This window comes from Budorcas taxicolor, chromosome X (assembly GCF_023091745.1).
Source record: "Budorcas taxicolor isolate Tak-1 chromosome X, Takin1.1, whole genome shotgun sequence".
Classification (NCBI taxonomy): Eukaryota; Metazoa; Chordata; class Mammalia; order Artiodactyla; family Bovidae; genus Budorcas; species Budorcas taxicolor.
In genome coordinates, this window is record NC_068935.1 from 93,827,101 (window position 1) to 93,837,455 (window position 10,355).

Genomic DNA, 10,355 nt, shown 5'->3' on the forward strand with positions numbered 1-10,355 from the left:
TACATTATTTGTCAGATTTTAAATGAGCAAACCAAAGTGAATCAATGATTTAGACCCCATGTTCAGATATTTTCTTTATTTTTTAAATTGGAGTTTAGTTGCTTTACAATGTTGTGTTAGTTTCTGCTGTACTGCAAAGTGAATTAGCTATACATATACATATATCCCCTTTTTTGTTAACACAGAGCATTGAGTAGAGTTCCCTATGCAATACAGTAGGTTATCATTAGTTACCTATTTCATACATAGCAGTGTATATATGGGAGAAGGCAATGGCAACCCACTCCAGTACTCTTGCCTGGAAAATCCCATGGACGGAAGAGCCTGGTGGGCTGCAGTCCATGGGGTCGCTAAGACTTGGACACGACTGAGCGATTTCACTTTCACTTTTCACTTTCATGCATTGGAGGAGGAAATGGCAACCTACTTCAGTGTTCTTGCCTGGAGAATCCCAGGGACGGGGGAGCCTGGTGGGCTGCCATCTATGGGGTTGCACAGAGTCGGGCACGACTGAAGTGACTTAGCAGCAGCAGCAGCAGCAGCAGTGTATATATATCAATTCCAACCTCCCAAGTCATCCAACATCCTCTTTCCCCCACTTGGTGTCCATACATTTGTTCTTTATGTCTGTGACTCTATGCTTTGCAAACAGGTTCATCTGTATCAGTTTTCCAGATTTCATGTATATGCATTACTATATATTTGTTTTTAATCTTTCTGACTTACTTCACTCTGTGTGACAATCTAGGTCCATCCACATCTCTGCAAATGGCACAGTTTTGTTCCTTTTTATGGCTGAGTAATATTTCATTGTGTATACGTGCCACATCTTCATCCATTCCTCTGTTGATGGACATTTATGTTTCTTCCATTCCTCGACTACTGTAAATAGTGCTGAAATGAACATTGGAATGCATGTGTCTTTTGTAATTATGGTTTTCTCTGGCTCAGGGGTGGAATTGCTGTGTTCAGTTATTTTCAATTCCCTCTCCCTCATCTCCAGTATTAAATCCCTTACCAAATTCTGTTGATAGTACCTCTTAAGTTTCTCTAAAATGAAACTTCTTTGCATCTTCAGGCTCTACCTAAGCTATAATGTAAGCTATAATGTAAGCTATGATCTAAATTACAATATTTTATTGCTGAACTCCTGCACCAGCCTCCTAAATTGTCTCCCCTAATTTACCACAGCCTCCTCCAATCTGATCTCTACAATACAGCCAAAGATACATTTTAAAATACATACCTGGTTATGTTGCTCCTCTGCTAAAAAATTTAGCGTTTTTTTTTTTTTTTTGGAGAAAAACAAAACTCTTTAGGATCTCTATAAACTCCTGTATAATCTGGCCCCTTCCTGTATTTCCAGCCTCAAATTGTGCTATTCTCACTCACTTTCCTCCAACCTCTCTGGCCTTCTTGATTTTTGGACATATATAAAACCCCATATATATAAAACACCCATATTTGCCCATGATATTTCTTCCTATGTACTTCTTCTTAACTTTATTAGCATTTACTCAACCTCTCAGGTAAGCTTTCTCTGATCTCCCTTGATATTTCAAGTCTTTTTCTCCAATAGCAAACAATATGTCCCAAACAAATACAAACTTGTGCACAGTGGTTTTCAGAATGGTAGTCAAAGTTCCTGTTGCCTATTTGAGCATAACTAATAGTGATGGACAGGGAGGCCTGGCGTGCTGCAATTCATGGGGTCGCAAAGAGTCAGACATGACTGAGCGACTGAACTGAACTCAACTGAACTGAATAGCAAAAATCAGTACTCAAAGATTTTCTATTGGAGGCATACTCAAAGAGAGTGAGCTACATCCTGGCAATATTTTCATATGTAGAATGCCTATTAGAAACCAGATTATCTCCACTACAATTCTGGTGCTGTGGAAGAATTTATTAGTGATAGTATTTTTCTGGTATAATCCACTAGGACTAAATGAGAGGTTAATTGCTCCAGATTCTAACTAACTGGGCCTTCCTTGGTGGCTCAGAGGGTAAAGCATCTACCTGCAATGTGATAGACTCGGGTTCGATCCCTGGGTCAGGAAGACCCCAGCCCCATCCTCAACTAACTGGGGATGCAGAACCCAGGATTCTTCCATGTCAGCCTTAATTATACCTTTAAAAGGCTGATTATATTTCGTAGACCCAAGAGTTAGAACAAAAGGTATTATGGAGGGGATTTACTGCCTCTCCCAGAAGTCTAGTAGCACTGCTTCTGGGGATTTTACTGAACTTTATGAACAAAGGGAATTATGTCTTTGAGATAAGAAAACAACATTGTAGTTAACAGATATTCTGACAGGCAGAACATTGAAACGAAGAAGTAAATTAGGATTGGTAATACAGAGAGAAATTAATAAGAAAGGGACAGTACACTGAAGAAGGATGGGTGGTAGGTAGGCCTACCTAGCCTATAGATACCTGGCTGTGTAGCTAGGGTTACTTGCTGTAGACCAGGTGGGAGTGAAATCACTGCTAGTGATTTCTAGGGGCAGGGATGAAGGATTTTGATCTTTGGATTAAATTAATTTAGAACTCTGTGTCTGAGGTACCATATAAAGCATTCATACTTTCCTCTGCTACAGAGAGTAGTGAGGTAATATATATATAGCCTAGGTGTATGTGTATACCTAGACTAGAGTTCTGGGAGCTGAACCCAGTTTGGGTTAGTGATGAAAAGAAGAGTCCTGCTCAATAGCGGATGTATTTGGGGGTCTGATAAAAACAATACTTTTTCTGATTCAAAACATGTTCTGTGATAAGAACTCCTACATAAGTTGGCTGTGTCACATATACAAAGCTGACAATAAACATGCTGCCAATGTCTCATCTTAAAATTAATAATCTTTCCATAAGCAGATCTTCATTCTATCTGAGCAATATACTATGAAGATTAAAAAGATCCATGGTATTTTAGTAACATAAACTAGAATGTAAAAGTCAATCTAACATTTGTTTACTGATACACATAATTGTTATTTAAACTCACTATAATTAGGCATATATAGTAAGGAAAATTGGAAGACAAATGAAAAATATCTTTTGATTTAACCCTAGATAAATTGGAGGAAAGAATCTCCTTTTCAGAAGCTCTCTACACAGGTTTGTATAATTATAAAAGTGCTTGTGATGATTAGGTTAGGTTTTCACCTTTAGAGAGTAAAGATGTGGGATAAAAGAATCTAGTCGGTTTAGGGCTTCTCTGCTGGCTCAGATGGTAAAGAACCCGCCTGCAATGAGGGAGACCTGGGTTCGATCCCTGAGTTGGAAAGATCCCCTGGAGGAGGGCATGGCAACCCACTCCAGTATTCTTACGTGGAGAATCCCCATGGACAGAGGATCCTACAGTCCGTGAGGTAGCAAAGAGCTGGACATGATTGAGTGACTCAGCATAGCACAGCACAGTCAGTTCAGGGAAGGAGGTCTAAGGCCAGACATCACAGTGGTCAAAGGAATCTAGATTACTTCTTGTTGAAATTCTCAGAATATTTTTTTAATATAAATTTATTTATTTTAATTAGAGGTTAATTACTTTACAATATTGTATTGGTTTTGCCATACATCAACATGAATCCACCACAGGTATACACGTCCCCCATCCTGAAACCCCCCCCCTCCCTCCCCGTACCATCTCTCTGGGTCGTCTCAGTGCACCAGCCCCAAGCATCCTCTATCATGCATTGAACCTGGACTGGCGATTCGTTTCATATATGATATTATACATGACTCAATGCCATTCTCCCAAATCATCCCACCCTCTCCCTCTCCCACAGAGTCCAAAAGACTGTTCTATACATCTGTGTTTCTTTTGCTGTCTCGCATACAGGGTTATTGTTACCATCTTTCTAAATTCCATATACATATGCATTAGTATACTGTATTGGTGTTTTTCTTTCTGGCTTTCTTCACTCTGTATAATAGGCTCCAGTTTCATCCACCTCATTAGAACTGATTCAAATGTATTCTTTTTAATGGCTGAGTAATACTCCATTGTGTATATGTACCACAGCTTTCTTATCCATTCATCTGCTGATGGACATCTAGGTTGCTTCCATGTCCTGGCTATTATAAACAGTGCTGTGATGAACATTGGGGTACACGTGTCTCTTTCAATTCTGGTTAAAAGCCTTAACTAAATAAGCTTTTCTAAATTAAAAAAAATTTTTTTTTTCTTAAAGTTTCAACATTGCTTACAACTCAAAGTGTAACAAATGTGTAATGTTTGTTAAGAATGTGTATTTAAACTGGGGATTTATTTGAGGTTTTTATTATAACAACCACATATATAGTAATATCACCAATGATAATTTCATAGATTTTGTACTGTCTTTACATTCATCTATGAATAGGAATGGATTTAATTACATTTAATTTAATGATATTTAATTATTGTATTTCCTTTTGCATGACCACCTCAAAAATCTTAAGATCAATTAAATTCATTGTCAGCTCCATAAAGTTTTCTAAACATACCTCTATAAAATACATCTGGTGAACTTCTAACTTTCTTAATAGCAATTAGAAAGCAATGGGAACTGGCTTATAAGAGAATATTAACTGCTTTTGTCCTAAAAACATCTAAACCTTAACTAAACTACTTAATGGTGTGTTGCAAGACATATTCACTATTGCTTTCAGGATCAACTAGTATAATTTTCCCAAAAGTCTCTGATGTTCTATACAAAAATTTTGCATTTCTGAAATGAGGCCTTTGATGGTTCACTTAACTGAAATCAAATAACCAAATCACCAAGCCTAGTCTAATCATCTTACATCTCTCCAGATTATGTGTATCTGGTGGTGAGGGAGATAAATCATTTATGTTTTCTCATTCTGGCAGGGGCATAATTATTATGTGACACATATTAAGCTTTGTATTGAGTCAATTGTAGTTAATATATCATTTACATTGATGAATAATGAGAAGATTGCCTTTGGAAATATAATTTATTGGTAAATATGTGTTGGCATACTATGTGTCAGGCACTGATAAAATTGTTAAAAACTAATTTTCAATTTCTTCTGTCTTTAGTCAGTTCAGTTGCTCAGTTGTGTCCGACTCTTTGTGACCCCATAAACTGCAGCACGCCAGGCCTCCCTGTCCATCACCAACTACCGGAGTCCACACAAACCCATTTCCATTGAGTCGGTGATGCCATCCAACCATCTTATCCTCTGTCGTCCCCTTCTCCTTCTGCCATCAGTCTTTCCCAGCATCAGGGTCTTTTCAAATGAGTCAGCTCTTTGCATCAGGTGGCCAAAGTATTAGAGTTTCAGCTTTAACATCAGTCCTTCCAATGAACACCCAGGACTGATTTCCTTTAGAATGGACTGGTTGGATCTCCTTGCAGTCCAAGGGACTCTCAAGAGTCATCTCCAACACCACAGTTCAAAAGCATCAATTCTTCAGTGCTCAGCCTTCTTCACAGTCCAACTCTCACATCCATACATGACGACTGGAGAAACCATAGCCTTGAATAGACGGACCTTTGTTGACAAAGTAATTTCTGTGCTATTTAATATGCTGTCTAGGTTGGTTATAACTTTCCTTCCAAGGAGTAAGCATCGTTTAATTGTATGGCTGCAGTCACCATCTGCAGTGATTTTGGAGCCCAGAAAAATAAAGTCTGACACTGTTTCTGCTGTTTCCCCATCTATTTGCCATGAAGTGATGGGACCGGATGCCATGATCTTAGTTTTCTGAATGTTGAGCTTTAAGCCAACTTTTTCACTCTCCTCTTTCACTTTCATCAAGAGGCTCTTTAGTTCTTATTCACTTTCTGCCGTAAGGGTGGTGTCATCTGCATATCTGAGGTTATTGATATTTCTCCCATCAATCTTGATTCCAGCTTGTCCTTCCTCCAACCCAGCATTTCTCATGATGTACTTCTATCTTAAATTGCTTCATTTTTCCCACGATGCCCCCATTTAAAACTTAACCTACCTTCAAGTCCTATTATAGTATTTAGCCCCCTCAGCAAGCTTTCCTTATTTCCTTGGGTATTCCTTAGTAATTGTATGTAACTATCTGTTCTGTTCACCAGATATTTATCATAAATTAACTGCCTTGTAATGTACTTGTTTTCATATTTTTCCCTTAAAACAATATTTATAATATTCCTTTCATTGTTAATCTCAAATCAGTTGCTGTTTCCATGAAAACTTACCTGATCCTTGCATATAGAGATAAACTATTTTGAGTTTTCATATCATTTTATTTTTTATATTTTTTTCATATTATTTTACCTACATTTTCTGGAAGCTGCACAACTCTGTTCCCTGTATTTTGGTCATTTGTGTATTTTTCTAAGCTTTTACCCCCTTTTCAGACAGAAATGTGCTTGAGGGCATTACTATTATTGTTTCTTCAAAATATTTACCCAATAAAATTTCCCATGTAAACATAGGATAAATATATTATAGATGATCTTCTAAGATTTAGCTCCAAAATGTCACGTTTTTGTCGGTGAAGCAGAACTTGATTGGGATGATTGACCTAGATGATCATGTAGTACAGCTGTCATCTAATCAGTAAGTAGAATGTGAATGAATAACATTGTCATATCATGCTTATTAGTTTACCCAAAGATGATGTGAATCCTTGTTGATGTATATTCTAATTTTCATATAATAATGTGTTCAATTCAGTTGGTATACATGAAGTTGGGTTTCTATTGAATTTATTATCCCCAACTCAATTTTATCATCTAGCCTCAGTTTCCTCATAACTAAAATAATAGAGTAACTTGTGATTATAAATAATGTAAGTAAAATATTGGAACCAATGCCTGACTTCTAATAATTTCTAATGATTCTTAAGTAGGGGATCTCATCATTTTGTTACTTATTTTATTTAAATTTTTTTTTATTTTATGTTGTTTTATATTGAAAGATAATTACTTTATAGTCTTCTGATGGTGTCTGCCTTACTTCAACATGAAACAGCCACAAGCATGCACATGACCCAACTGTCTTAAACCTCCCTCTACCTCCCTCCTCATGCCAATACTCTAGGTTGTCACAGAACACTGACTTTCAGTTCCCTACATTATACAGCAAATTCTCACTGGCTATCTGTTTTACATACGGAAACATATATGTTTCAATATTACTCTCTCAAGACAACCCATATCTGCATATCTGAGCTTATTGATATTTCTCCCAGAAGTCTTGATTCTAGCTTGTGCTTCCTCCAGCCCAGCGTTTCTCATGATGTACTCAGATATGCAAGGCATATAACCTCAGATATGCAAGGCAACCGATCTTGGATGTGAGAGTTGGACCGTAAAGAAGCTGAGCACCTACCAGAAAATTACTTGAGCTAATAAATGAATATAGTAAAGTTGCAGGATATAAAATTAACACACAGAAATCCCTTGCCTTCTTATACACTAACAATGAAAAAACAGGAAGAGAAATTAAGGAAATAATTCGATTCACCATTACAATGAAAATAATAAAATATTTAGGAAAAAATCTACCTAAAGAAACAAAAAACCTATATATCGAAAACTATAAAACACTGATGAAATAAATCAAAGATGACACAAATAGATGGAGAAATAGACCATGTTCATGGATCAGAAGAATCAATATAGTGAAAATGAGTATACTACCCAAAGCAATCTGTAGATTCAATGCAATCCCTATCAAGCTACCAACAGTATTTTTCAGAGAACTAGAACAAATAAGTTCACAATTTGTATGGAAATACAAAAAAAACATCAAATAGCCAAAACAATCTTGAGAAAGAAGAATGGAACTAGAGGAATCAACCTGCCTGACTTCAGACTTTACTACAAAACTACAGTCATCAAGACAGTACGGTACTGGCACAAAGACAGAAATATAGATCAAGGGAACAAAATAGAACGCCCAGAGATAAATCCATGCACCTATGGACACATTATCTTTGACAAAGGAGGCAAGAATAACAATGGAGAAAAGACAATCTCTTTAACAAGTGGTGCTGGGGAAACTGGTCAACCATTTGTAAAAGAATGAAACTAAAACGCTTTTTAACACCATACACAAAAATAAACTCAAAATGGGTTAAAGATCTAAATGTAAGACCAGAAACTATAAAACTTCTAGAGGAAAACATAGGCAAAACACTCTCTGACATAAATCACAGCAGGATCCTGATGACCCACCTCCCAGAGTAATGGAAATAAAGGCAAAAATAAACAAATGGGACCTAGTTAAGCTTAAAAGCTTTTCACAATGAAGGATACTATAAGCAAGGTGAAAAGACAGCCATCAGAATGGGAAAAATAATAGAAAACAAAGCAACTGACAAACAATTAATCTCAAAAATATACAAGTAGCTCATGCAGCTCAATTCTAGAAAAATAAAAGACCCAATAAAAAAGTGGGCCAAAGAATGAAACAGACATTTCTCCAAAGAAGACATACAGATGGCTAACAAACACATGAAAAGATGCTCAACATCACTCATTATCAGAGAAATGCAAATCAAAACCACAATGAGGTACCATCTCACACTGGTCAGAATGGCTGCTATCAAAAAGTCTACAAGCAATAAATGCTGGAGAGGGTGTGGAGAAAAGGGAACCCTCTTACACTGTTGGTGGGAATGCAAACGAGTACACCCACTATGGAGAACACTGTGAAGATTCCTTTAAAAACTGTAAATAGAACTGCCATACGACCCAGCAATCCCACTGCTGGGCATACACACCAAGAAAACCAGAATTGAAAAAGACATATGTACCCCAATGTTCGTCACAGCCCTGTTTACAATAGCTAGGACAAGGAAGCAACCTAGATGTCCATCAGCAGATGAATGGATAAGAAATCTGTGATACATATACACAATGCAATATTACTCAGCTATTAAAAATATATTTGAATCAGTTCTAATGAGATGGATGAAACTAGAGCCTATTATACAGAGTGAAGTAAGTTGAAAATCAAAGCACCAAATAGTATATTAACGCATATATATGGAATTTAGAAAGATGGTAATGAAGACCCTATATGTGAAACAGCAAAAGAGACATGGATGTAAAGAACTGACTTTTGGATTCTGTGGGAGAAGGGAAGGGTGGGATGATTTAAGAGAATATCATTGAAACATGTATATTATCATATGTGAAATAGATCGCCAGTCCAGGTTCAATGCATGAAACAAAGTGCTTAGGGCTGGTGCACTGCGATGACCCTGAAGGATGGGATGGGGAGGGAGGTGGGAGGGGGTTTCAGGATAGGGAACACGTAATCCCATGGCTGATTCATGTCAATATATGGTAAAACCACTACCATATTTTAATAATTAGCCTCCAATTAAGATAATTAAAAAAAAAAGATGCCGAGCACCAAAGAATTGATGCTTTTGAACTTTTGTACTCAAGAAGACTCTCAAGAGTCCCTTGGACAGAAAGGAGATCAAACCAGCCAATCCTAAAGGAAATCAGTGCTGAATACTCATTGGAAGGACTGATGCTGAAGCTGAAATTCCAATACTTTGGCAACCTGATATGAAGAGCCTACTCATTGGAAGAGATCCTGATCCTGGGGAAGACTGAGGGCAGGAGAAAGGTGTGACAGAAGATGAGATGGTTGTATAGCATCACCAACTCAATGGACATGAGTGTGAGCAAATTCCAGGAGATACTGAAGGACAGAGAAGCCTGGCGTGTTACAGTCCATGGGTTACCAAAGAGTTGGAAACAACTTAGCTACTAAAGAACAAAAACAATATATCTGTTTCAATACTACTCTTTCAAGTCATCCCACCTTCTCCCCCCGCATTGTGAACAAAAGTCTGTTCTTTATGTCTGTGTCTCCTTTGCTGCCTTGAATATAGGATCATCCATAGCCTCTTTCTAGATTCCATATGTATATGTCAATATACAATATTTGTCTTTCTCTTTCTGAGGTACTTCACTCTGTATAGGGCTTACCTTGTGGCTCACCTGGTAAAGAATCTGCCTGCAGTGTGTGAGACCTGGGTTCTATCCCTGGGTTGGAAAGATACCCTAGAGAAGGGAAAGGCTACCCACCCCAGTATTCTGGCCTAGAGAATTCCATGCACTGTATAGTCCTTGGGGTCCCAAAGAGTTGGACACAACTGAGTGATTTTCACTTACACTTACATACTCACTCTACATAATAGGCTCTAGGTTCACTCTGAGCATTGAGTAACAGGCAAATTTGGCCTTTGAGTACAAAATGAAGCAAGGCAAAGGCTATCAGAGTTTTGCCAAGAAAATGCACTGGTCATAGCAAACACTGTCTTCCAACAGCACAAGAGAAGACTCTACACATGGACATCACCAGATGGTCAAAACCAAAACTAGATTGATTATATTCTTTGC